We start from the raw sequence: 7798 nt of genomic DNA, 5'->3' as shown, positions 1-7798 counted from the left end.
ACTGAGAGGAATTTGTTGCTCTTTGTAATAGTAGATTGCTATTACTCTGTAGTTGTAACACGATGCTCAAGGGGTTTTTGAAATAGTGTAAAACTTTCTTAAAGCTCTTCAAGTTGAGTAGTAGAAAAAAAAAATACAGTCACGTGGCTTGGGTTAATTTATCCGATCTGTCCTTTACTTCCAACTAAATCTGGTAGTAACTCCGGATCGTTAATCGCAGCTATTTTCCTCCTTAGAGTTCCACTTTCCAAGGAAAACTCCACTGCAGAAATTGGAGTGATTTTCCACCAGGATTAAGCGCGCTGTTGCAAGATCGCTCCTTTCCTTTTACTTCAGCCACAGCTTTGATCTAGCCACGCCAAGTCTCTTCTTAGTTCGGATGGAGGGGCCCTCTTCGGGTACGAGCCACAGGGCTTTTTCCTCCCTCCTTGTTTATTTCTTTTTTCTGCCAGCTAACAGATGTGAAAACTGCGTGGGGGATATTAAAAGAAATGCATTGTCTGGCGTGGAAGACAACTTCTATCAGCTGTGTGAGGGATTCAAATGAAGGTAGGTTATTTGCTCTCTGTAGGCAGGCTCCGAGTGAAGGAGAGGGCTTTGTTTCTCTGTGGAAGGAGAGGAGGACTCCGGATCTGTTAGCAGGAATATTTGGGCTCCACCGGCTTCAGAATCTAGCGTTTTTGGGCTTGTTTTTTGGGCTCAGGTTTACTCACGGTTACTGATGTAACAGCATCTTTAAAAGTGGTTTCTGGTGCGGGTGATGGCTTTATAGGGAGGTAATGCTTCAGGAGCGAGGTCTTCACCTTCCTAGTTGGGCGTCGCCATCTTGTACTTTTTTCATTCTTCACATAGCTGACTTCATAGTGTAAAAGAATAGTGATCTTTCATCCCATAACGAAAAAGCAAGGGGGTGAGGCACCAGCATGCTGGGGTCCAGGCAGGAGTGAACCCAACCCAACTAAGGGTCAATTTAGTGACCAATCAGGATTACAGATGTGACCACATGACATGAACTACATTTCCCAGGATGCATTATCTACATTTACCATGAGACATTCCCTTAAGGGGACCGCTCCCAATTCTAACTTAACTAACTCAATTCCCATTACCTATATACTGTCTGCACAGCACAAGGATCAAACTCTTGGCTGTGGGCAGAGTTAGCCTGCAATACAGTACTGGATTCTAACAACTGTTCCACCAGGGCTATTGGTTGAGGTCATCAATATCCAGATTAGAGGATCTTCTTTGGCCTATTATCAAATACCACTGCAGATAAATCAGGGATGATGGTTGTGCTGTCCAGACAGTATATAGGTAGTTGGGAATTAGGATATATATTCAGCCTGCGATTAAAAGACAGAACAGTAAAATTATAAGTGATATCTGAATCCCTATGAAGAGTCAAGTCCCACAGTAAAATGATAGTGCTAATCTGAATCCCAGCAGTAAAATTATAATATTATATCTGAATTCCTGAGAAGAATGAAAATATAATAAAATCGGAACTCCCAAAGTGAAAGCATATTGTTAAAAGATAAGTTCCATCTCCTCTTAAGCTAAGTGAAGATATAAGTCGATCAGATTGCTGTGAAAGATTCACTCTCTATCTCCCTCTCCCTCTGAGAAACTGAAGTTATAGAGCCTGTTTGAATTGGCAGGGAGGGGCCAGAAATCCCCCATTTGCAAGAGACAAACAAGTAGCTTCCTCTCTCACTCTGTTTGCATTTTCTGGGAGCTGCCTCAGAAACTGTTTTGCAAACAAGACAGGATTTGAGTAAGAAAATGTGTTAATTCCTGGCCTTTCAAGCCCTGAAGCAAACCCCGATTTCCTCTGCTCATCAGGAAGAAAGGCTGCCATAAAGAGGCCTTTCTACCCAGTTTATGACAGGGTCTCTAAGCAACAGAGTCGTAAATTCCTTAGGATCAGCCATCTCCATAGAAATGGGCTGTAATTCCCCACCTAAAGAGGGAATCCAATTTAAAAAGCCAGAAAAGCAGCCTGTCTGTATCTTTGTTGGCAGAGCTGAAGACTTTTCCTTTTTACTGAAATTAAAGGCAACCCCTAATCAAAGACACCAACCTATATTGCTTAACAGAAGGAGATCATCAATACATTAGTTAAAAGCAAAACATCCTTTGATGATTATCCTTCATAATTGCATGCAATTCAGCAATCCCTTGCAACACAGTCCAAGGTCTAGCTCCACCTCGTGGCCAAGTCCTGAATTTTACAGGAAATTTCCTAAATTCAACAACCCCTTGCAACATAACCCCAAGGATCAAGCACCACCAAGAGGCCAACCTGTGTACTGCACCAGTGTCCTCAAGACCTAGCAACGCACTCTAGAGGCCAACTTGTGTACTGCACCAGCGTCGTCCAGACATTGCAACCCACTCCTCTAGTGGTCAACCAGTGAATTGCATAGAAGTTTTCTAAATTCAGCTACCCACCTGCAGCGCCAGCTACGTGGTCAAGTAGTGAATTTCACAGAAGTTTTCTAAATTCAGCCACCCACCTACAGTGCACCCTAGTGGAAAAAGGAGAATTGCACGGAAAACCGCTAAATTTTCCAAAAGTTATATTTTGCCAATTTGAAGCATGGCAACGTCTTCAGCCATGACAGATGTCTCTGAGGTACCAGAGGACTCGAACCTTCCACCCACCCTTGATGTAAATGTGGAGCGTGGTTCCCAAAAGCCAGATTCGGATGTCCAAACTTCCAAAGAGGCGACGCTGCCTCAGAAAGCTTACGACCTCAGACAACGTAGATAGCTTACTGAGCCCATGGAGTCATGCTTGAGGGAGGATTGGAACTGGCAGTATCGATGCTATACAAACTCATGGTCGAAGCTGCTGGAGATCTGCAATACCCGCAAACATGAGCTGTCCCTCAAGAGAATCCGCACACCGCAGAAGGAGCCAGATGATCTTCTCGCACGGTGCAGAAATAGTGAAAGTAACCTCGAATCCATCCAGTTGAAACTGGGTGACTCAAAGCTCCGGGAGCACATACACTGCTCAAAAAAATAAAGGGAACACTTAAACAACACAATGTAACTCCAAGTCAATCACACTTCTGTGAAATCAAACTGTCCACTTAGGTAGCAACACTGATTGACAATCAATTTCACATGCTGTTGTGCAAATGGAATAGACAACAGGTGGAAAGCATAGGCAGTTAGCAAGACATCCCAAAATAAGGAGTGGTTCTGCAGGTGGTGACCACAGACCACTTCTCAGTTCCTATGCTTTCTGGCTGATGGTTTGGTCACTTTTGAATGCTGGCGGTGCTTTCACTCTAGTGGTAGCATGAGACGGAGTCTACAACCCATACAAGTGGCTCAGGTAGTGCAGCTCATCCAGGATGGCACATCAATGTGAGCTGTGGCAAGAAGATTTGCTGTGTCTTCAGCGCAGTGTCCAGAGCATGGAGGCACTACCAGGAGACAGGCCAGTACATCAGGAGACGTAGAGGAGGCCGTAGGAGGGCAACAACCCAGCATCAGGACCGCTACCACTGCCTTTGTGCAAGGAGGGACAGGAGCACTGCCAGAGCCCTGCAAAATGACCTCCAGAGGGCCACAAATGTGCATGTGGCTGCTCAAACGGTCAGAAACAGAGTCCATGAGGGTGGTATGAGGGCCCGACGTCCACAGGTGGGGGTTGTGCTTACAGCCCAACACCGTGAAGGACATTTGGCATTTGCCAGAGAACACCAAGATTGGCAAATTCACCACTGGCAACCTGTGCTCTTCACAGATAAAAGCAGGTTCACACTGAGGACGTGACAGGGTCTGGAGATGCCGTGGAGAACGTTCTGCTGCCTGCAACATCCTCCAGCATGACCGCTTTGGCAGTGGGTCAGTAATGGTGTGGGATGGCATTTCTTTAGGGGGCCGCACAGCCCTCCATGTGCTCGTCAGAGATAGTTTAACTGCCATTAGGTAACGAGATGAGATCCTCAGACCCTTTGTGAGACCATATGCTGGTGCAGTTGGCCCTGGGTTCCTCCTAATGCATGACAATGCTAGACCTTGTGTGCCTGGAGTGTGTCAGCAGTTCCTGCAAGACGAAGGCATTGATGCTATGGACTGGCCCGCCCGTTCCCCAGACCTGAATCCAATTGAGCACATCTGGGACATCATGTCTCGCTCCATCCACCAACGCCAAATTGCACCACAGACTGTCCAGGAGTTGGGGGATGCTTTAGTCCAGATGTGGGAGGAGATCCCTCAGAAGACCATCCGCCACCTCATCAGGAGCATGCCCAGGCATCGTGGGGAGGTCATACAGGCACGTGGAGGCCACACACACTACTGAGCCTCATTTTGACTTGTTTTAAGGACATTACATCAAAGTTGGATCAGCCTGTAGTGTTTTTTTCCACTTTAATTTTGAGTGTAACTCCAAACCCAGACCTCCATGGATTGCTAAATTTGATTTCCATTGATAATTTTTGTGTGATTTTGTTGTCAGCACATTCAATTATGTAATGAACAAAGTATTTAATAAGAATATTTCATTCATTCAGATTTAGGATGTCTTATTTTTGTGTTCCCTTTATTTTTTTGAGCAGTGTACAATGCTTCAAGGGGCTAAACAAGGAATGTGAGGACTACGTTAAGAGAAGCAAAGACTTCCAAGAGGCTGCACTCCATGACACGCTACCGCTGGAAGAAATGTCAAGGGAGAGGGCTGCATCTGACATAACCTGGCGAATTTCAATTGCACAGCAGTGTGTGACAACACACTATCCCCTCATCCGTGTCATCAGATCTGCTTAGCCAACGTCTACCGTGACAGACACCCAGAAGCAGCAGTGAAGATGTAATAGTGGATTTCTTCACATTCTTCGACCTCTTTGATGTTCAAAAGGAAGAAGTGCACTTCACGATATCAATGTGCACCGTACCACGAAGCACGGTGGGGAGGAGAGCTACTGGACTCTGTATAGAGTCATTAGATTGGAGTTTCTTGTTCCCATTGCCACCTGTGTTAGGATGGGATGGGATACTAAGTGACCGCAGCCACATTGCAACACCAGAGGTAGTAAGCAACATACCTCACCTGAAGCACACGGTTCATCACTTTCCTGCTCTAGATCCAGAGGCAGATTCTACTCTTGCTGGGAGTAGATGCCTCTGACGCTTTCGTTCACACTGAAGTAGTCAAAGACCCAAAAGGCTCCCCATTTGCTTTCAAGACAGTGCTAGGATGGGGAATCACAGGGATAGTCTGCATTGATGAGCTGCAGTCCCCATCCCAGGCAAATGTCTTTGCAACATCTATCCCAAAAGCTTGCCAACACCCCTTGAAACCATTGGAAGCAAGAGTACCTGTCCACCCTACAAGGCTGCCAGAAGCGACCAGCAGACTTTCACCAAGAAGCTCTACACCAGACCGGTCACCGATCTAGTGTTGCTGCGGAGAAAGGCTGAACTTGAAGATTGAACCTCAAGCTTTGCATGTTTTGCTTTGTTTGATGCTATATTACTGTTTACTGTTTATCTTATATAGTAAATTGATAGTTAGTTGGTAGTGGAACTTATAATTGTTTAGTATATAGGTAATTGGGAATTGGGTTAGGAATTGGGAGCTGTCTCCTTAAGGGAATGCCTCATGGTAAATGTAGTTAATACATCATGGGAAATGTAGTTCATGTCATGTGGTCATATCTGTAATCCTGATTGATCACTGAATTGACCCTTGGTTGGGTTGGGGGAGTTTCCTTTACTCTTGCTTGGACCTCAGCACCATGCTGGTGTCTCACCCTTTGCTCCAGCATTATGGGATGAAAGATCACTATAATTTTACACTATGAAGTCAGCTGTGTAAAGTATTGGACATTAGATGAATCTTGATGTAACTGTGAGTTATATTTGAGGATGCCTTGTGAACCAATAAAGAAACTTTGTATGGAAGCCTTTGTAGAATTTAATTTGACTGTCTTTATATTCAGCCAGCGATTAAAAGACAGAACCATGGTGTTTCCCCAATAATTATTTTCCCTCCCACTTTGAGTGTTTCCATGTATTGTTTATTAACAATTTCCTCAATCTTCACTACAATTTGCAGCATCTGTGACTGTAACCTTTTAGTTCAGCTTTAAGGAAAAAACAATCTTTACTTCACACTCCAAGCAGAGTCCACACCTTTTCTGAAGTCTGATTCTGCATAGAATCATTGGACAGCAATTCTCAACATGATCTCCCAGTAATAGTAGAGTCTAATTTTGGGGAGCCAATGGCGGGAGTACACCCTTGGAATACCTGCTTCCTTTTGCAGGAAACTCTTGACAGACAGCAGAGATGAGATATTGCATACTACTTATTCTGAAGAAAATCTCAAATCTCAAGATTTTCTGTCCGGATTCTTAAACACAACAAAAAAGAATAAAACTGAATGGTGTGCTATGTTCCAGAGCCTAGCATACACTACTGTACTTTATTTAAAATTAAGGCAAATATATGTATGTATGTAATACCAGAATGAAAAATAGGGGGCAGGGGGAGGAGTTCAGTTGGCAACAAAAAGAATGAAGAATCGTGTTCCCAAGATAATCCCAATACAATTATATATATATAATTAGGTATAATTATAATCCCAGCATATTTATATTTACTCCTTGTTTAGGTTCCAGAATATAGTGCTTCATTTTCATTTCCTACTTCCGCCATGTTTCTAATGAAACACTCACTCACAAATGTGAGGGACAAATGGCTGTCCACATGATGTACAGTTGTTAATTTCCCATTGGCTACAATAGGGGTTCCCAACTCTTGGGCTACGGCCCACTATTGGGCCTTGAGCTGTTCAGAACTGGGCCGTGGAAGTGGCAGGTGAGCTCGCGCAGCAGGCTCGCATATTCACTGCTCACGCAAGTGGGACTGTGCATGTCAGCACACTTATCCGCCACTCATGCGGAACCATCCCCCCATCAATCTGCAAAGCCAGAAAGATTGGGGAACTCTGGGCTTGACACAAGGAGTTCAATTCAACATCTGGAGGGCTAAAATCACAGAATTTATGGGCTAGGAAGAGAGGAAGGAATCTGATATGAATTACTCACAGAAAAAGGATATGAAATATTTACAGCTGTATCTTGGTACTCAACTGCTTTGAAACTCAACCAATTTGGTACTCAACGCATTTTGATGTGAAAAAGTTGTCCCAGAATTCATTGTTTGTTTGGCACTCAATACACCAGCTAGAATTTGTTGGTGTCAGCTGCCTTGTGACTCACTACATTATTCCTTATGGGAAAAATTTGTTGGGTACTTATTATTTTTGGTACTCATGGCACCTCCTGGAACCAATTAATGATGAGTGCCAAGGTACCACTGTTATTTTCTTATCAGCTTCACAGCGCCCAGTTAAGCGTTTCCCCAGCCTAATTAAAATCATAAAAATGCTTACGGAATTGCAACAGAAGTATGTGGAGGGAAATGCAACTCCAATGACTGTGGCAGATTCATCATAATTCATATTACTGATCAGTAGGAGAACAAAGTGAAATTCCACCAGATGCTCCCTCAGGTACTACTCAAAGAACAAAGTGTGCAATGTGTCCAAATCATTGTAACAGACCTAAGGGGTAAAATGCTTCAAAGGGTTGATCAACTGGAGGCTTTGCAGTGAACCAAGACTTCCACTCTCCCCCATGCCAGGCCTGTTCACACAAGTCTTGGATGATCAGATCATTCATTTGGCAGCTGCCAAAGAAGCCGTAATCTCCCTTTCTATTTCATAGTTTTCCTTCTAAAGAGGAAAACAAATCTGTGGTGGCACCATAAA

The sequence above is a fragment of the Notechis scutatus genome, chromosome Z (genome assembly GCF_049901735.1).
Source record: "Notechis scutatus isolate UNSWTSFEM ecotype Mainland chromosome Z, rNotScu1.2, whole genome shotgun sequence".
Taxonomy (NCBI): Eukaryota; Metazoa; Chordata; class Lepidosauria; order Squamata; family Elapidae; genus Notechis; species Notechis scutatus.
The sequence above is the reverse complement of the archived record's forward strand: the minus strand, read 5'-3'. Positions refer to the sequence as shown.